The sequence below is a fragment of the Sarcophilus harrisii genome, chromosome 2, assembly GCF_902635505.1.
Source record: "Sarcophilus harrisii chromosome 2, mSarHar1.11, whole genome shotgun sequence".
NCBI classification, from domain to species: domain Eukaryota; kingdom Metazoa; phylum Chordata; class Mammalia; order Dasyuromorphia; family Dasyuridae; genus Sarcophilus; species Sarcophilus harrisii.
This window is the reverse complement of record NC_045427.1, coordinates 356,388,730-356,410,644: the sequence shown is the minus strand read 5'-3', so window position 1 is coordinate 356,410,644 and position 21,915 is coordinate 356,388,730. Positions and strand designations below refer to the sequence as shown.

Genomic DNA, 21,915 nt, shown 5'->3' with positions numbered 1-21,915 from the left:
CCTCTGAACCCCTATCACACTGAGCATCTGTAATAATATCTGCAATATTATGTAGAAGAAGAAGATTGCATTTAATGTCAAGTTGAATCCCCTCATTTTCAAGAAATTTCAAGAGATTGAGGCTCAGAAAAATTAACTTTTCCCGGGTCATATAAATTATAAGCATCAAAGCCAATTCCTCTGACTCTAAACACAATACTTTACAACATGTTGCCAAAGATCATTCTGACATTATCTGTGTGGTGTTAGGTAAGCCTCGGTTTCTTCATCTATGAAACTGGAATAATGATTATACTTGGCAATAATAAAAATGATAATACTTGTATTTCTTATCTCACAGGGTTGTTATGATAAAAAGAAAAACTTAAAAAGAATTATAGAATAGTGAACCACCAATACTTTTTTTTTTTAATTTAATAGCCTTTTATTTACAGGTTATATGTATGGGTAATTTTACAGCATTAACAATTGCCAAACCTCTTGTTCCAATTTTTCACTCTTACCCCCCACCCCCTCCCCCAGATGGCAGGATGACCAGTAGATGTTAAATATATTAAAATATAAATTAGATACACAATAAGTATACATGACCAAACCGTTATTTTGCTGTACAAAAAGAATCAGACTCTGAAATATTGTACAATTAGCTTGTGAAGGAAATAAAAAATGTAGGTGGGCAAAAATATAGGGATTGGGAATTCAATGTAATGGTTTTTAGTCATCTCCCAGAACCACCAATACTTTATGCTAACTGCTAATACTATATGAATATTACCTCATTTGATCTTTACAACAACCATAGAAGAGAGGTGCTATTATTGATCCCATTTTTTACAGTTGAGTAAACTGATGCAGACAGAAGCAGCTAGGACAATGCAACTAGCTGACTCAAGTTCCTGACTCACGCCAGGCCCAGTGCACTTTTCACTGCACCAGCTAGCTGCTTCACTAGCACAGTAAATATAACCACCTTGTTAGGGATGGCTAAGGCATCCTCCCCGGATTGATTCTCTACAAGGAGACATTGTTCAAGCAGGAGTTCAGCTGAAGGAGTTTAATGAGGCAACCTTAACTATCCCTTCCAGTTCTAAACCTATGAACCAGGATTCTTAGCTTCAGGAAACTTGCCATCTTCCTGACAAGATCAGAAATGGGTGCAGATACTATAGGACAAATGGACCCATTATAAGGGTATACAATTAGCATAAAATGCATTGAAACAGAGAAGGGAAAGGCCACTGGGTGGGAGAAGTGTCATGGAAGGCTCCTTGGGGAAAACAGTATCAGAGCTGGGCCTTGAAGCAAAGAAGGAACTGCAGTGGCAGCTGAGGGATGAACATTCTAAGGACAGATACACAGAATTTGAGACAGATAGAAAGGCCTGAATAGTAGTTAAGAGTTGAGTGAGTATAGAAATGTCCAGGGGATGATGAATAATCCAGTTTGGCTAGAAGTTAGAATGTGAAGGGAACATTGGAAAATAATTATCTCAACACTTCCATGGTTCTGTGACTTCACAGAGGCTGGTGCTTATATCAAAGTGGAGCTTAAGACTCATGCACACCTTCTCACATTAAGCTCTTACCTCTCTGCCTTTCCACAAATCCTTCACAGGGTCTACCCAATCTTCCGTTCAATCACTGGCCTCCACTTTTTGGCTTGAGTAAAATATCCTCAATAAAATTTTGAATCCTTTTGAGCAAACATCCCCAGTAGTTTTTAAATTTTATTATTAATTAATGTTTATTCATATTTAATCAGAATTTAATAATTATATAATATTCAATAATAACTCAACACTTATTATTTTCACTTAACACTGGTATTTGTGCACATTATATATGATATTCATATGTCATATATTGATAAATGTGCAAGACATTTATATTATGCTTATTATGTATTACTATTTCTGTACATTATAAAACTTACATAAAATAGACATTAAAAAAGAATGAGATAATATTAAATAATATTTGTTTGTAGAGTGAATGGGAAGCAACTGGTGCTTATTGAGTAGGAGAGTGCTATTTATGGTCAGACCTGCCATTTAGGAAACAAATTTGGCAGCTGTGTAGAGGATGGATTGGACAGAGGAAAAGGTTAGAGGCAGAAAGACCAATTAGGAGGCTATGGCAATTGTTCAGGCAATTGGTGATGAGGAAGCTTGAAATTGCTATTTTAAGTAATGTGGTAAAGAGTTACTTAGGGAAAAAGAAAGAGATTGGTCTATGGTGGTAAGAGCCAAATTGAAATTAGAAGACAAATGTGTAGTCTGTCACACACCATGGGCAGTATGACTTTCTCCATTTCAAAATAATAGGAGCAAACAAGGTGGATGATGGGAGTGATGGATGCTTTAAACTCAAATTGTCTCACTATGTCTAAGCTTCTCACCTTTGGCTGAGAGTCAGGACACTTGCATTCCAGTTTTCTTGTTGCCATTTGTTAATTATATGACATTGGACCCTTCCCTTCTCTGAGGATCAATTTCCTCCTTGTGCATCTGTCCAGATTCCCCTATAAAACAAAGAAGTTGGATCAGTGTTCTCTAAAGCCCCGAATTCCATGTTCTATGATTCTAAGGTCCCTCCCAGCTCTTCCTTTCCCTCCCTTCATTCCTTTCTTCCTCTCTCCCACCCTTATTCCCTCCCTTCCTCTGTTTCTTTCTCTCTCTCTCCCCTCCCTTTTTTCTTCTTTTCGTTCCTCTCTCCCTTCTTCCTTTGTCTTCTTTCATAAAATGACTAATATAGAAATGTTTTATATGATTGCACATGTATAACATATATCAGATTGCCTACCATCTCAGGAAGGGGGAAGGATAAAAGGGAAGCATAGAATTTGAAACTCAAAACTTTAAAAAGTGTTAAAAAAAATGTTTTACATGTAATCGAGGAGAAAAAAATTATATATGGGCACAAATAAGTAAAGATGAGATTATTTGAGAAGGAAAAAAACATTTGCAACTGTTAACAAAGCAGAGAACTGAACTGATTTGAAGGAAGCTGGGGATTCCACAAGGTGGAGATGAGGAGAGAGGTCATTCAAGACAAGGGAGCAACCTGTGCAGCAAAGAAATGAACATTGTGTAGAGGGAAGAGCAAATAGGCCACTTGACAGAAGATTTGAAGGGGATTAACATATGGGGGGGAAATAGATTAGAGCCATATTGAGAAAGTTTTTAAGTGACAGAAAAAGAAATTTGCATTGTATCCTTGACCTGGGAAATGACATGGTCCGACCTGCACTTTAAGAACATCAATTTTGCAGCAGAGTGAAGGATGGATTATAATGGAGAGAGTTTGAAGACAAGAAGACCTATTGGAAGCTATCTGTAATAGTTCAGGTGAGATTTGGCAGACTGAGCTAGGGTGATGGTTGTGTGAGAGAAGAGGACCCAGAAATTAGAAGTGATGAAGGTCAAATCAAGAGGGTTTGGCCACTGATTACAAGTGGGGGGAGAGGGAGAAGGAAGTCCCAAGAATGACACTAAAGTTGTAAACCAGAATAATTAGAAAGATGATCCCCTCAATAGAAATTAGGAAGGGGTAAAAAATGGGATGTCTGGAAAGGTAGCTATGAGCTAGATTGTTGAGAGTTTTAAATGATATATTCCAAAGTCTCTATTTTATCCTAGAACAGAATTCTTAAGTGTGTGTGTGTGTGTGTGTGTATGTGTGTATACATATATATATGTATGTATGTGTGTGTATGTGTATGTTTGACACAGAACCCCTTGTGCAGTCTGATGATGTCTATAGACCTCAGAATGTTAGCAAATAAATAAAACACTTAGATTTCCAAAGGAAACCAATTATTATAATATAGTTAATTGTTTTAAATAAGTTCATGAATCTCTGGTTAAGAACACCTATCCTAAAAGTAATAATAAGTTGTTGAATATTTTTAAGAGGAGGATTGACATAGTCAGCCTGTACCTTAGGAAGATGATTTGTGGAGAATGGAATGGAGTTTAGAAAGAAAGAGACCATCTAGGAAGCTACTGCAGGAGCTGAGAATTTAAACTTAAAGTAGTGACCACTACTTTAAGGGAAAAAGAGGACAGAGGTGGATGATGTTGTGGAGATGGAATAAACATGACCTGAAAACTGATTGGGTTTAGAAAGTAAGGAAGAGAAAAAATCCAAGAATGATGAAAGTTAGGAATCTGTGATAGAAATAAAGAAGTCTGGAGAAAGAGTAGGCTTGGGAGGGGAACATAATGAGTTTTGTCTTAGATTTTCTAGGATGAAAATCCTGAAGGGACTTGGAATTCAGATGTAAATGTGTGTTGCAGGCAATTGGAGATAAGTGATTAAGTTTAGGAGAGATTAGGGATAGATACTTATGTTGGGTGTAGATTAGGGCTGGATACATAGATTTTTATTTAGATGTGATCATTGAGACAGTATGTAGGAAGATAAGAAAAAGGGACCTGGAGTGGGCCTAGAAGAGCTCCAATTATTTTTGGCTTCCCCTTTTTCCTTCTAGCTCTGCCAGGAGGGAATACTTCCAGTCCTGGACACATCTTCCAATCCAGGGCAGGGACTGGAATTTTCAAAAGGAACATTTCCTTCCACTTTGTAAGTGGTGACTTGCTCCTGCTCTCTTTGCTGCCAGGATAACTTTGGGGTCCCATTCCAGGCTTCAGTTACTACGGTGATATCTTGGAGTAGGGCTGGAAGAATGAATCATTAGTGAGTTAATTCAGGGAAGGTATGAGTCTGAGTGCCGGTAAGAGCAGTTGTACTTCCTGAATCAGCCCAAATCCTACTGAAGTCATCTTGACCATTCCACACCACCCAACCTGAGGGGATCTCCCCTGCTTGCCTGTAATTTCAGTTGAGTTGTTTCCAGACACACCCATTCTCTTTCTAAGGTTCATTCTTCAGCTGTGACAACTCATTTAGGACCGCTCCTCCTACTGAAGGGCATCCCTCTCCCCCCTCCCCTGGATGACATGCTTCTCTGAGCCCCTACAGTGGGTTAGGGTCTCTGCCTCTTTGATTGTTTCTGGCCCCTGAAGCATGACCAAAAGAGACCCCTTTCGCCATACTCTGGATGGCTCATGACAGAGGCAGCACTTCTGTGGGACTCCCAGGGACACAAGTGGGATAGACAGGTGGGCAAAGAAGCAGGTGCAATGTGGCAAGAAGGCAGCTTATTGGTTGAGTGCCCCAAAGATTCCCGAGCTGAGTTAAAGCATTCAGGCAAACCTTGAGACTAGTGATCCTTGAGCGTGGTTCAGCTTGGCACTGAGAATGGCCACCTGGTACGTTTTTGGTGCAAGATAAGAGCAATTGTTGGGTGACTGAAGCAGAAGAAAGGTATATTCAAGAAAGTCTGTGTATAAGAGAGACAAACAGAGAAACAGACTCAAAAGAGACAGAGATACAGACAGATAAGGAAAGGGGAGGGAAAGGGAGGGAGAAAAAGAGGGAGAGAGACAGACGGGAGAGCAGAGAGATGAAGAGGAAGAAGGGAGGATGGGAAAGACGCGGATTAGTTAATGATTCAGCTATGGGAAGTCTGACTGGAGCTGAGTCAGTGTGCTCACGAGAGGAAGAGTGTAACTGGAGGCAAGAGGGATGTGGCTGGTTGGGGAACCTGCTGAAATCCCAGAGTAGGCACCCTGTGCCCAAAACTGTGGAAACTGGGCGAGATTAGTCTTAAGGTCTGGGTCTAAATCAGATGTCTCTAGTGAGCCTGAACGGGGGGGGGGGGTGTAAGGATGGAGGGTGGGGAGAGAAGCCCTGGGTCCTAGTGCCCTTCCAGAAGTACTTTCATTTGGGACTGGGGTTAAGCAGCAAGAATTACAAAGGCATTTAACTTGAGTTCTAGGATACAAGGGGACTGTGGGTGGATTTAAGGAGGTCTGTGAACTTGGATGGGAAAAGTAACATCTTGATTTCAATATAATTGATTACCTTAATAATCTTATGAATTTAAGGGTCCATGGGACTTAACAGACTAGTAGAGGGATCCATCATATACCCCCCCCCACCACACACACACAGAACCCCTGATTTGGACTTATTTCATCCCCCTAAATGAGTATTTTCTTACATTCCTGCGCTTAGAACAGGGAAAAGAAAACAAGGATTAGTATGGGTGGAGTTTAAGCAGACCTAGAGCTTGGGGTGTGAAATGAAGAATTGTAAGAGTGTGAATGGGTCCATAATATCTTCCCTTAAGCTGATCACAACCTGCCCTCCCCTGCTAGGTGACTGCAGCCCCCTCCACCCCCACCCCCCCATCACACAGGTAAAACCAGTTCAGGTGGGCCCAATATGGCTACATTACATAAGCCTCAATCTCAACGTAGTTTGTCCACATTTAGGACTCATCTGCCTACCCAAGGTCTCCTTTGTAGATTCTTGATGATAACCTAGCCCTTCCAGGCTAACTGATCAAGGACATGCATCAATCAATCAACAAGTATTTATTAGATACTTACTATGTCAAGCACTGTTTTAAGATCTAGGGAATTAAAGAAACTCCCCCAAATAGCCCCTGTCCTCAAAAAGCTTATTTTCTCATGGAATCAGCAAATAGACCTCTACAAGATACATAGAGTATATGGAAGGGAACCTCAGAATAGAAATTTACTAGTTTATGGGGAAGAGGAAGGAAAAGCCAGCTGAAAAAGGTAGAATTTGTGAGTTTTGATGGAAGCCTGGGAATTCTAAAAGATAAAAATAAGTCAAATAAAGATAAAGAGGGAATTCTAAACAGGGTAAGCAAGCACTTATTCAGTTCTTATTATGTGAGATTTACTGTGTTTAGGGCTGGGAGATACAAAGAAAAGCAAAAAAACCCCAATTTATCCCTACCTTCAAAGAGCAAAAATTCTAATGAAGGAGAAATTATGTAAACTTATAAAAATTCACAAAATATATAAATGTATATGTGTATGTATGTATGTAGCTATGTATGCAAGATATATAGAAAGTAGATGGGAGATAATCTCAGAGAGGAAGTCACTAGCAACTGTGGGGTGGGACAGGCTGGGAGAGATCTTATACAGAAGGTGGGACTCTTGAGCTGAATCTTCAAGGAAGCAGGGAAAATCAAGAGGTGGAGGTTATAGGTCAGAGAATTCCAAACTTTGAGGACAGCTATGCAATGGCAAAGAGATGAAGGGAGGAACACTGTATGTGAGGAACAGCAAGAGGCCCCAGTGATTGGATGGGAGACTATAGAGGGGAATCACACTTAAATAGACTAGACAGATGGTGAGAGGGCAGGTTTGAAAAGCTTTAAATGCCAGCCAGAGGAATGTGTATTTATTCTAAGGTAACAAGGAGCCATTGAGTAGGAGGTTTGTGTGTAAGATCAAAATGTGCTTTAAGAAAATCACTTTGACATCTATGTGGTGGATGGATTTTAATGGGGTGAAATTTGAGACAAGGAGACCCACTGGAAATCTACTGTAGTAGTCTAGGGGAAAGTTAATAAAGACCCCAATTAAAATGGTGACTATGTGAATGAAGAGAAAAATATCTACCTATGTCTGTCTGTCTTTCTGCCTATCTATCATCTATATGTCTATCATGTTTGTCTATCATGTCTATCCATTTCTAGCAGGTCTGTTTATCCATCTATCATATTTATCTATTCATCCATCCATCATGTCTATTATGTCTATCTATCATGTCTGCCTATCTGTCTATTTTGTCTGCTTATGGACACGACTATTCTAAGGGATGTCAGTAGTGGGCAATGCCACATATGTGTGTGAATGTGGGGAAGATAAAAAATAACAAGATTTGGCAGCTGATTGGTATTGTAGGGTGAGGAAGACTGGAGAGTCCAGGAGGTTATAAACCTTGAGGGTTGAAAGGCTATGGAGTGCCCAACACTAACGTCCTTTGGAGCACCTGTTTCCATATGCAGGACTATTGATGACTCTCTCCTGGGTGTGTGACCAGTAAATAACTAGTAAGATGTGTCACATCCCACTCTGGTTTCTACTTCAAGTCTGGGCAAGTTTCTAAAGCAACCACCCCTTCCTTTCACCCATCACACTTTACAACTCTCCCCTCTTTGCCACACCTTCCCAACTTTCCCGTTTTGAGGGTATCAGCCCCTCAAGGCAATTATACCCTAACTCTCATCCAGACCTCCAGAGCAGTAGCTGTGCAGATATCACAGCCAGGAGATTCAGATCTCCCTTAATGGCCAGACTTGAGTAGTTATTAATAGTTCAATGTCATTGTAACAAAAGGTCTCTTCTGCAGAGCTTCAGGAATCTTTGCTTGGTCTCACGTTAAGATTCTTATTAATGATTTGGATAAAGGCATAGATGACATGCACGTCAAATTTGTAATGGACAAAGCTAGGAGAGATTGCTAATGTACTATATGATAGGATCCAAAAGGATCTTAAAAAGCTAGAATATTGGGCTTAATTTAATAAATTGGAATTCAATAGAAATAGATGTGAAATTTCATAGTTGAGTAAAAAAAAAAACAAAAAACAATTCCACAAATATAAGGCAAGGGAGGCAGGACTGGATAGCAACTGTTTTGAAAAAGATCTGCAGATTATAGTGGATTTCAAGCTCAGTGTGAGTCAATGATCCGAGTATGATGTGGTAGTCAAAAGGTTAGTTACTTGGATTTCAGTAAGATAGGAACAATTTCTAGAATTAGGAAAAGGATAGTCCCATTGCACTCTACTCCCATCAGATTTCACTGGAGTATTGTGTTCAATTGTGTGTGAGAAGGTTGGGAAAAAAGACATTAATAACCTAGAAAGTATCCAGAAGAAATCATCCCAGATGAAGATAGGTTAAAGGAACGGGGCATGTTTAGCCTGAAAAATAAATTTGAAGGCAATAATATCAGTCTTTTAAGTATTTTGAAAGGCTATTAGATGGAAAAGCAATTGGATTTCTTCTGTTTAACCCTAGTGGCATAAAACCAAAAAGAAATAAGAAGTCACAAAGAGGTCGATTTAGGCTGAAACATTTCTCTAAGAATTAAGGATGTCCAGAAGTGAAAGGGCCTGTCTTGGGAGGTGGCGACTCATCCCCTGCCCTTGATGGTCTTCAAAGAGAAGTTATCTGACTACTTGTTAGATGGATTATAGTGGGGATCCTTTTCAGGCTGTCGAGGCCCCTTCAATTCTCAAATTTTGTGACTCTAGTTTGCCGTCCACTTCATGATATCAGGGCTCACCAGTCATACTCCATTCTCTGTATCGAATTCCCATTGGTAAGTTAACCAAGCAAAGCTTTCATGTCCCCAGTCATGTGACCCTGTCAGTCATTATTTAAGCCCCATCTCATATAATTCATAACAGAACTTCCTCCTTCTGAGGTGGAAGGCTAAGTGTCTCTCAGGTATTGAAATTCTTTTTAAAAATCTAATAAAGAATATCTTTCCTGTTGGAGTCCCTGATTAGAACTGCCTCTTTCCTACTTGTGAGGGTTGTGCTCCATAAAAGCTAGAAAATTCCTCCTTACTCCGCTAATTCCTCAATAGCTGGACTCCTTGGTTCCTTCTTGGGGTCCTCAAACTTTTTAAATAGGGGGCCAGTTCACTGTCCCTCAGACTGTTGGAAGGCCGGACTATAGTAAAAACAAAAAACTTTGTTTTGTGGGCCTTTAAATAAAGAAACTTCTTAGCCCTGGGTGAGGGGGATAATCGTCCTCAGCTGCCGCATCTGGCCTGTGGGCTGTAGTTTGAGGACCCCTGTGAGGAATTACCTAATCTAGAGGCACGCCCTCTCCCAATCTGCCAGTAATAAAGATCAGCTTTGCTAGGACTTCACAATGTCTGTGTCTGAGTCTAAAACTAGCTCATACTGGCCCAAAAAAGCCTCTTCTCATTGCTTCTGGAGCACGTAGGGAAAGAATGGCAGGTTCAAGCACTGGCAGCAGTGCTGTCCTGACTGGGGCATTGAGGGAACCAACACAGTTGCTTGTATGGGATGTAACTGCTGCTGGACAAGTCAGTTGTGAATTGTGGTAATATTAAGAAATCTGCTTACCAGTTCATGGATCCCTTGTGTCAGACTAGGCTAAATATGTTCAGAATATGTATACTCATGGACAAACTACATCTAACTTCGTATCATAGTTTGAACAATAGACATTCTTCATCCATTTGTTTTTTCCTGTATGGATAGTTAAGCTAAATATTTTTGTGTGACTATGGATCTCATTGAAGGAGCTTGGAAATCCACCCCACCCTTGACCCAGTCTTGATGCAATCAGCCCAAAGAGGAGACGTGCATCGGAAGGACCTTGTCATCTCTGGTAATCAGTTTCCATTTCAACTTCATTTCTGTGTTGAACATTCTCTTATGTCAATGGCAACTATATACATGGTGGGTCTGACTCCTGTCTCAGGTGTAGACCATTGTAAATAATCAGAGGGTCATTCGACAAAGTTGTTTCTTTTGTTATATATCTTTCAAGGAATCTTGTATTGATTTTTAACAAATATGTTAAGAAACATTTATGACAGAATTAAATTTCCAGTGAACTGATGCTCAAACAATAAGCATAAGGGAATCTATCATTCTTTAATGAAGTGTCTCCACAAATCTAACTACAAACAGTTGCATCTTTGCAGCTAGGCGACATAGTGGATAGGATCTTTAGGAAGACCCCAATCTAAATTCTGCCTCAAACACTTATTATTTGTGTGATCCTGGATAAGTCATTTAACTTTTGCACCTTCTATTTCTTCACCTATAAAATGAATGAAAAATTATTTATTAAGTGTTTACTCTGTACTTAGCACTGGGAATACAAATGTAAGAAGACAAGGTAGTCTTTGACCTCAAGGAATTTATATCCTTTGCATCTCTCTTCTCTGCTTTAATCTTCCCTTTACTACCTGGGAATTTATTTGCTTGTGACTTATGTCCCATACTGTTTTTCCTCTTTACTCACCCTTTGGTGCATTTCTACATTAAATTGCTTGTCTCTGTGTTTAATCCTTCTTTGTCCATATCAGATAAGAATGAGGTTAATCTAATACCCATTCCTTTATTTGTATATGTGTACTCTGCTCAGAAATCCCAATTGTGAGAAAGATCAACTTCCACTTTTTTGCTTCCTGTCTTCATTAATATATCTCTTTTGTTATTTTCCCTTCTTTTTTCACTCTTCACACCCTCAGAACAAAACCAATCCATCCTCATGATTCTGTTTTTCTTATTTAACTCCCTTGATACTCTTTGATGATTTGAAGAGCTACATTTCTTCTTCCACTAATTGAATGTTAGCAGTATACCATCATATAGTTCCTTCCAAATATTCAAATAAATTTATCTTTCTAGGTTTCTCTGGACTCCTGTATTTGTATTTCAAAGTTTCTACTCACCTTTTTTTATCAGAAATATTTGAATTTCTCTTTTCCATTAAAAATAAATCTTTCCCCTCTAAGGTTATACTCAAAGGTGCAGGATAATTTATAATTATCTAACATTATAAGCCTATCTCTCTTGCCTTTTGGCATATTGTATTCCAAAAGCTCTTCTTATTTTTGATAGAAGCTGGGTGATATTAATTGTGATTCTTTGATATTTAGTTATTTTGTTTGATTGCAATATTTTTTCTTGAGATCTGGATTTTAGCTATGACATTCCTGAGACTTTTCCTTTTGGGATTTCTTTCAGGACATGATTGTTAGATTCATTCTCTTTAATTTGCCTTTTGGTTCTAATAGAAACAGGCAGTTTTCATAGATGATTTCTTAAAATATAGTGTCTTTATTTTTCTAAAAATCATGGTTTTCAGGGACTTTCAGTTTTTCTTAAACTCTCTTTTTTGTTTATATTTTTCTTGGTAATTATTTTTGATATCAGTTATCTCATATTCTCCCCCTTTTTTGTCTTTTGATGTTACTTGAGTAATGTCTAATGCATCTCATGCTATTTCATGCAAAAATTTATATTTAATTTATGCTAATTTTCAGAGAGTCCATTTTACTACTTTCTCTTTTAAACAATCTATTCTCCTTCCATTTCTTTCCTTCAGAACTTTTTTCCTTTTCCTTTTTAAAAAAATCTCTTGTTCCATTTCTTCTAAGTATTCATGTTATCTTTATAGGAAATCCTTTTTTTCCATTTGAGTTTCTGCTTGTAGTTATAAGCTCTTCTTTGGGAGGACTCTCTAGATCAATAATAAATTTTATATTTGTGTTTTCTTTGATTTACTCATTCCTCTAGCTTTAGTTTTTAAAATTGGAGCTTTGTGCCAGAGTCCAGCCCCTCTCTACTGGAATGACTAACCCTGATTGTTCTCTTCTTGAGTTACCTGGGTTTGGGCGATGACATCCATGTGCTAGAGTCACTCCCTGATCTTTGAAATTCAGAACTGAATTTTGGACCTTCAATTACATCTTAGAACAGGGCATTAGGGACTTCAGATAATTGCCTGGGCCTGGGTTGTTCCAGTATCCAATACATTTTCCTTTTCCTGTCCTATCATACTGGTCATGTCAGTCACTAGTTGCTACTTGTTACCTTTCTCCAGGGTTTCTAAGGTTTCCATCCCAGATCTTTCTCAGGGAAGCCATTTACTTTTGCTACCTCTGGACACACAGCTTTGAAGATTTTATATATATATATATATATATATATATATATATATATATATATAATTTATATATTCCACTTTTGTACTGGTAGTTTATCCTGTGTTATCACTGGATTTTCATCTTGGTATGGGGAGCCTGTCCTTTACCACCACACATGGGCTTCTGGATGGCTTTTTGTACAATTTGGGGTTAGAAAGAGTTACTTAACTATAGATTTTCATTGGGCTTCTTGATCATTATTTGGTCTGGTGCAAACTTCAAAATTTCACTGTTCTGCCTCCTTTTCAGGCAGTCATCTTGGCCAAAAGTCAAATAGGAGAAGACAATACATTAAGGGGAGTCGGAGCTGAAAAGGGATGAGGGTGGAGTATACCGATATGTGATTTGGAAATGGCCTGTTTCTGGGCAAGAGGAGGAGGGCTTACCTATCAGTGCCCTAGGAGCAAAGTCTGAGTTCCAGTGAGAAACAGGAGCTCCTACTTACAAGTTGTTGTGAAGATCAAATGATATGTATTTCTGTGTGTGTATATGTGTGTGTGTGTGTGTGTGTATATATATATATATATATATATATACACATACATACATAATATTTATGTATTTATTCAATGTACATTGCAAATTTCAAAGTGTTTTATCCTCCTCATCCTCCTCCTCCTCATTTCCTGGAAATAAACTTTTTTTTTTTTTTTTTTTTAACATATATATATATTCTACTCATCCCTATCCCTCTCTTCTCCCATTTTCCCCTGGCAGAGAGGATAAAGATGTCATTATAGATTTTTTTTCTTGCTGTTTCTATAGACCAGACATTGAACCCAAAAGTCAGCTTACCCATAAAGCTCACCAAAGATACTGATTTTTACCCGAGGGAATTTAGTGTATCAGTCTCTTAAGATCTGTTCCATATTTGAGTCTAGTTATTGATTGTCACAAATTTATCCTCAGTTCAATTCAGCTCTCATTGAATAAAAGCTTCTCTCTCTTCAAAGCAACCCTGATGAGGCTTTTTACTCCTTTGAGTAAGGACTCAGAATAGAATTCTGGGTAAGAAATGTAAATGAAGGTGGACCTCCAAGTGTGGACACTAGGAAATGATTTTGTATTTAGAGAGAGGAAAGAAATCTGTAAGGGTAGAAAGAAGGGGCTCTAGGGTAAAGCAGAAATGACTGTTTTCTGCCCAGGTAGCTTGTCAGACTACATGGCCCCGGGTTCTTGCACTCGTCCTCCACAGAACACAGCAGTATTTTGAGAACTGTATTAATATAGTCCTGAAAGAGTCAATCTTTGATTGGCATAGACCTGACCCCCCATTAGTCTTTTCACAGGAGAAGAGGACACTTGGGGAGAAGCCACATCCAGAATCTGGATATGATTATAATTAGTAAGAGTTTATAAAATTCTTGTGAGCCAGTTTGAGTGGATCCATATCACAGGAGGTATTTCATATGGCATTCAAGCTAACAATTGCACATTGAATAGCAATTGAATTGAATTAAAAAGCAGTATGGTGCATTAGAAAGGACATTTTATTTGAATTCTGCAGCATTGCCACTCGCTGGTAGTGAATTGACTCAGTGGAGAGAGACCCAAGTTTAAAGGTAACCTCAAACATTTACTAGCTCTGTGACCTCAGGCACTTCACTTAGCCTCTGTTTGCCTACATCCATTGGAAAAAGAAATGACAAACCACTCCAATATTTTTGTCAAGTAAGCCCTGTAGACAATATGGTTGTGCTATGATCACTGGGTCATGGTGACTACTTTGCCAGTCACTACTTTTGTGAGACCTTGGAGAAGTCCCAGTGCCTATCTGAGATTCAGTTTCTTCATTAGTAAAATGAAGAGGTTGAAGTAAATAACTTCTAAAGCCCCTCAGATTTAGTGCCTCAGATCCTACATGGGATATCTCCTTATTCCTTATCCCTATAGAATTGAAAGTCTGTCCAAAATAAATGTATAGATGGGCCAATCAATCGACAAACATTTATCAAATCTCTCCTATATATCAAGCATCATGCTAAGTTCCAGGGATACAAAAAGTGGCAAAAGGTTATTCTTGCCCTGAAAAATCTTACTTTCTGATGTCACACCATTGAAGAATGTTTTGATTTTCTAAAACCAACAGATCTCCTTCATACTTATTTTCTGTCTAGCCTTATATTTGTACATCCAATTAAAACAAAAGTCCCATTCCTACTATCAATTTAGGCAAAATGGAAATGTGCATGAATATCCTTATGATGAGAAGTTAAGGTAGAATGAGGAAAGGAAACAGAGCCTTGTTTAGAGGAGATTTTTGTTGTTTGTCCTTTCTTGAAGAGGACCATGACATCAGGGAGGTAATGCCATGGCATGCAAGTAAATTGGATGTAAGTGAGGGGGGTAAGATCAAGGTCACCTGATTTACTTTCCCCTCCAGAACCATCTGGATCCAGTGGCCAGAAATAGATCAGGAAGCCTGGACATGGCCCTGGATGCCATGGGAGACCTTGGTCTTTTTAAACTAAGGTCTTCAACAGGTCTCAAGTCACACCTATTCAGTGATTAAGGATAGGTAGCAATTGGGACAAAGAATCTCCTCTTTCACTTAATCAAAAAAAAAAATCAAATAAAACTGGGAGGGGAAGACTCTCAGGATTTGTGACCAAGGCAGAAATTATTGTTGTTTACATTCAATCTGAGTTAATCAAGACCCAAACAATGACCAAATGGGACTTGGCCTAGGACCTATTGGTGGCCAATCAATGAGAATCAGAGTGGTTCTGGTTTAAGGTTGTTGTTATTGTTTGTCCTTCCTTCTGGAAGAAGACCCTGGTATCATAGAGGTGAGGCCATGATGTGCAAGTGAAAGAGGTAAAGCGGCTACAGCTTCAGACTCTTCAGGCTCCAACAGCCTGACTTCTTCGGGCCTCAGAACCTTAGGGAATAGAACTTGGTGGGTTTTCTGGGTTTCCAGATACAGTGACTGCTCTATTCAAAGCAACCCCTTTGTCAGAAGCAATCTAGGTTCCCTGAAAAATAAGCTAGGCTTCAACTTCTTAAAAAGTTTCAAGGCAGCAGTTTTCTTTTGAATGTTTTAAAAAAATTTTTTTTCCATAGCAAGCTTAGCTCATTTCACTATCTAGCTATTGCCTTTTATCCACAGTAGGAACATTTTGATTTCTTGTAAATGCATATCTTCCTTCTAACTTACTTTCCTGTTTCTTCCTCAGCTGAGATATCCTACTCTCAGGCTGTTCAGGGTGGTTTGCCAGATTCTCTAAAATCCTCTAAACAGCAAAGTTGTGCAGCAAAATTCACTCATATTGCTTCACTTCTTGATAACAAATTTAGATATTATACTACTGCCTGTTTCATAATACTAATTCCTTTAACACCAGGTTCCTCTGAATTAAGTGATAATTCTCCTTTCCAGTGCAATTGACATCTTTATGACCAGCCAGTACACATTTGCAAGAGAAAACAGTCATCCTTGTCTGATTATTTCTTGTTGGTGATATTCTTTTATCAAACTGTTTCTATCTAAATTGTAGAGAGGTTGTTCTGACTGTTAATAGGATCCAGAATGACCTCTATCTTCAGGCACATCTTTATTTCTTGTTGCTGCTTTTTTTGAAATTCATCTTCTCAAACCAACTTTGTCTTGAATTCCTTTTTTTCCAGTGATTTTCATGATAACTTAAAAGAAATTCATGGATATTTATTTTTCAGTGATTCAGTGATGAATGCATCACTCATATATCCATCCATAGGGCCATAGTTATAACCAAAGATCCCTCAAAAATTAACAAACATTTATTAGACACCTACTGTATGTAAAGCACCGGGCTAAGCTCTGGAGATACAAAAAGAGGCAAATGATAATCCTTGTCCTCAAGGAGCTTATAATTGAATGGAATATCTCTTTGCTTGTACTGTACTAAAGGTGTTTTTACAAGACATTTGTGATCTCTGTGCACTTGATTTCTCCTATTCACAAATAGGATGGTTTTATTCATTCCTGCTTGGAACAGATTGACTAGTATCTTCGGACCTTAACTATATCCACAGTGTGGCTGCCTTGCCTTCTCTCCATGGGGTCATATATATGAGGATGACCTGAGCTAGGTGAGGTTTAGTCTTCCCAGGGTAAGGGTTCCATGGCAACTTTGTAGTCTCATTTCCTCCTGTGTTCTGTGGTTATTGATTTTTCAAATCTGATGGAGGATGGGACAGATCATCCAATCTGTATCATTCTCTCATTCTAGGATAACTCAATCTCCTTCATATCACTAGCCCTGACGGTAGCTCTATTATGAATTACATTATTACCCCAAATCCTTATTTCTTCTTTCAGTAGTAATCTCCTTTGTAGAGTATCCATGTAAAGTATGAAAACAAATAGATGCTTCCCCTCTCCCCCATCAGTAGCCTTAATGATATGTTTGCTGTAACACTCCACCAATTTCTCTAGTCTTTGAAAACAAGTTTGCCATATGAGTTAGCTAGCTTTTCTTCAAAACCCTATGGAAATTCAAAAGCTGACCAATCTTCTGTGACATTCCATTCTGCTAGCCATCTTTTCTAACTCAAATTCTGTGGTAATTCTGTAACCTTGTTCCTCAGATAAGAATACACAAACATACATATATACATACACAATGGAGTGTGCATTCATTCAAGAAAACTTCCTAATTTTGACTTAGAATGACCCTCTCTAATGATATATCTAATTTTAGTCTCATTCATATTCTTTGCATACCTATTCAGATCTGAAGAGTTAGCTCTTTTTTGCCTCACCCTGCGAGAAGATATCTCTTTCTGCCCTAGAGGACCAGTTCCAGGGAACATGTCTCCCTGATTTCAGAACTCCCTTCAAACTCTTTCTGCCCATCCCCCCTTTCTCAGTAAAGCCCCTTATCTCTTAACCATCCTCCTCAGGAGGTGTTAGATCAGTTTCCTAGGGTTGCTTGCTACTGTCGGTGTATATTTTATTTTTGCATGGTATGATAGACTAAGTAATGACAGAGTATTAATTGAGGAGTCTTCTCGACCTTGACCTTGCTATAGATTCCTTTCTAATCTCTCAAGTCTTTTATCTTTCTTTAAAATGTTCCTCTCTAGAAATGGGTTGGTAATATGATGCTATGCCATGCTGATGAGCTGGGTTGCTAAGAGATTGTTACTTTTTCAAGCTCTATCCTCAGGAGTGACTTTACCTCTATCTAGTCACTCCCTCAATTCCTCTCCTTTAGAAAGGAATGTTCCCTTCAAACCAAATCCATGAAACAATTGGCAAGAAGGGACAATAGTCCTGCTTTTTATTGCTGGAGAGCTAGTCACAGCCTCAGACACTTAACTGCTGACTCATTGTCCAGAGCAAGTGTTCTTAATATTTTTTTGTGTGTTGTGATTCCTTGGCAATTATAATAAATTATAAATTATAGATTCTTCAGAATAAATTTTTAGTTCGATTTCGGTTAAATTTAAGTTAGAAGTTAGTGAAAATAAAGATGTAATCCCCCCCACCCCTGCCATTTGCTTTTTGGATATCTATGAAACCTAAGTTAAAAACCTCAGATCTAAAGAGTATATGTCATTCTCATTCATTTTCTCTCTCTTTCTCTCTTTCTTTCTGGGCTCCTCCTTCTGGAAAACTGTGATTACGAATCAATAATTTTCTTTGCTACCAAGCTGCAACTAGGAGAAAAAAAAGCACTTGGGCAGAATACTAGCTTTAAATCTTTTTCTCTCTTTCTTTCTGGGAACACTATTATTTTCTCTTTCTACTGCACTTATACAATGGCACACAGAAGTGAGCAAAGCAGTGTTTAATCACGTGTATCATAAAAGCTTACATTAAAGATAGGTATGCAGGAAAGATTAATAAACTATAAAGAAATGGAGATAAGATACAGAGAGATGGGCACAAAGCCACATACATACTCCCATTCAGAAGAATGAAAGGAGAAGGAAATGAGAATCACCAACTCTATCCTCAGAAATCAAAATGGTTTCATCAATTCACTTGTGCTCTGTCCCTCTTCAGAATTACTATAGTCCCAGCCCTGATATCCCAGAATTCACTCCTGTTGGCTCCTGGCCTTTCTTAATCTTGGTACAGAAGCTTAGCGTAACAGCCAGGAATGGAAGCTCCTTAAGCTGGAGCTCTGACTCTCCTGTTTCCATGTGTCTAGCTGTCCTGGTCCAAGCATGCTCTTTTCTTAAGTTTTTCCTGTCATGAGAGGGGCTACCTTTTTAGTTAAAGCATCTTTGGCAGTGCCAAACAGATGCTAGACTTATAATGTCTTTCTTCCTATTGAGGAAGAAATTAGGAGACCCCTACCTTGTAAGTTTCTAGTTCAAAATGTCATAATGTAAACCCCACGTTTTTTTTTTTTTAAGTAGTGGCAATATAAAAATAACTTTAATGCTAAACTAATTATGAAATATGTAGTATACAGAGTAATAAAAGTAATAAATACAGAGTAATAAGTAATAAAATATTAGTTTATGAAATTATTATGTACAGGCAGATGAATGTCATCCCATGTTTGTCAGTAGCACTGTCAGGGACTTTGCATTTGTTATTATAATGAAGTCCTAATGAGAGAGAAAATACTTATGGGAAAGAAAAAAATTTGGTGATACCAGATGAGGCCCCCTATATAACAGGATGCTGGGACTGATACCCCCATGTATAGCCTAGATAGAGTGGTTACTTTTCTCTTTACCTGGCTCATTTTCCTTATTCTCTTATCCTGTTTAAGGTAACTGAAAAGGATGTTGTGATGTTTCTTATTTATTTAAATCTCAGTCTCTTCTAGTAATTAGTCAATTAAATCTGAGCCCCACTTCATTAAATTTTATTTATACTATTAATATAATATTCATATTTATCAGTATTAAATATTATTTAATAAATCTCTTGTCCCATAAAAATTTGCTTGAGATTGTCTCTCTTGAGATACACACACACGCACACACGCACACACGCACACACACACACTTCCTTAATCTAATCTACTAGGCTTAAATATATACATCAAAGTTAGTGCTTACACTATCTCTTAACAGTGTAATAATTTTTTTAAAAGACATGATTATTTATAATATATTAACTATAGGAAATATCATAGTTAAAGTTACCTTTAACCATCACTACAACCAATGACTTCTCATTCCTGGAAACATTCATTTCTCTCAGGACATCAGTTTCTCTTTTCAAGAATTCTTTTCATGTTAACTTCACATGTTTAAATAGCTCTCAGAAAAGATATTCTCTTCATTCTCTTTTTTCTGAATGTCATTCAGAACCATGAAAGGTTAACTCATCAGAATGATAGTTAATCTGTCAGTCTCTCAAAAATCCACAGCATTTAAAAAATACAATGTCACTATGTATGATCTCTCAAAAGATCATGAACTATTGAAGCTGGTATTATGTGTGATTTTAAAAAGTGGTCACTGATTTCTAGTGTAGCAATATATGGGCTGCTCAAACCTTTGGATTGGGGCTGCTTACCTGACGGACTAATATTCATGGAATGGAGGGTCACTGCCCAAGGATAGGATCTAAAAAAAAAATCCTGATAGGCTACAATGAAGAATTAAATCTGATAAGATGAAATTTAATAGAAAGAAATTAAAACTTCTACCCCTGAGTTAGAGAAATTAAGTACACAAGTCTAAGATGAAGGAGGCAAGGTAAGTCAATAGTTCATGTGAAAAAGATCAAGGATTCCTAGGGGGTGGGGTAGGGATGGTGGATAGGGACTATAAGCTCTGTTAGAGGCAGCTGGTTGGTTGGTTGTTATCCTTAGTGAAGAGGACAAAATGACATCACTATGTTAGAGTCAAGTTAAAGTTTATCAGACTGGCTAATTAGGCCGGTATGAGCTCAGAATGTTCTGCCATAGGCCAGACACAAATAATCCCTATAAACATTTGGGGTAGACCCTCTAACTTTCCATCTCTCTGAGTTCATTCAATTCTACCTTGTTCAAAGAGCACAGCATCTTCTCTGATGAGGGCATGCCCCATGCTAGACAATTCTGTTCCAGTATCTCCCGTGTCATGCAATCAATTTTAAAGTTCTTAAGAGAGTCCTTGTATCGCTTTTTCTGATTGCCTTGTGAATGCTTGTCCTGCGTGAGTTCTCATAAAATTATAGTTTTTTTGGCAAGCATTACATTTGGCATTCGAACAGTGTGGCCAGCCCAGCTCCACTGGGCTCTCTGCAGTAGAGTTGGAATACTTGGCAGTTCAGTTTGAGTTCTGAACATCACCTGGCAGGATAAGGTGTGAGATATCTCATACTTTATCCTGCCAGATGATGTTCAGAATCTTCTTGAGATAATTCAAATGGAAGAGATTCAGTTTCCTGGCATGGTAGACTATCCAGGTTTCACAGACATACAGCAATAAAGATCAGTACAACAAACAGTTCTGTAGACATTCAGTTTCTCCTCTCCCATATTTTCCTTCTGAGCTTCCCAAACATTGTAGGACTGTGAAACTGCTCAACACCTTCAGGCAGTTCTCTAACACTAAGTTAAAGATGAGTTGTCAATCTGCATCAATGGAGAGAATTTCCACACAAGGAGTTCTTCTGCAGGTACAGAACCACCCCAAACAAAGAAAACCTAAACTCCATAATGTTGTTTGGAAGCTAAAAAAGATAATGTGCTTTTAATCTGATATTAAATTCATAGGAGTAGAGAGCTAGAGTTGGAGGAGAGCTTCCAGACCGATCCATTTTCTCATTTTAGATGATAAAGCTGAGACCCATACAGGAAATGTGAGTTTTGCAAGTAGTGCTCCCAAGATCTGAATCCACGTGGTGTAGATCCTGAAGTCTCTGCTCTGGTGGGGCCACATCTGGAGTATAAACTGGAATGAGTCCAAAGGAGGGTGACCAGGGTTAGTAACCAAGTCTAGGAGCACTTGGTGATTAGGGGAAGTAACCAAAATGTACCAGAGTTGAGGACCAGAGGGCTGATAACTATGTTCAATGAGTTAAAGAGTAGCAAGGAAGAAGTTTTAGACTTTATTGGTTTAGCCACAGGGAATGCAGAGTTTGGCACAATGGGTGGGAGTACAAGGGAGGCTGGTTTTGACTTGCCTCATTTGGGTTGCCTCAGGGGGTATTGACTTTCCCATTAGTGAAGGATTTTAAGCAGAAGATAGCTGGCCACGGATCTATGTGAAGAACTTCTCTTAGGAAGAATGATCTCATATTGGGCCTGAACTTTTGATTCCTTTCTGATTTATCTTTTGGAGAACACTAGAGGGTGAGAAATGTGTTCAGCTATCTAATCCAACCAGGTTTTTCAGTCAGAATTCCATGACTTATATCACTAGATGAAGGCACTGA

At 38.4% G+C, this 21,915-nt stretch overlaps 1 protein-coding gene across 1 annotated transcript in view; it reads left to right on the top strand.

The window, feature by feature from the left end:
• Positions 1 to 21,915, top strand: part of AMN (amnion associated transmembrane protein) — a 78,495-nt gene that overhangs the window by 17,869 nt on the left and 38,711 nt on the right. The window lies entirely within an intron of this gene.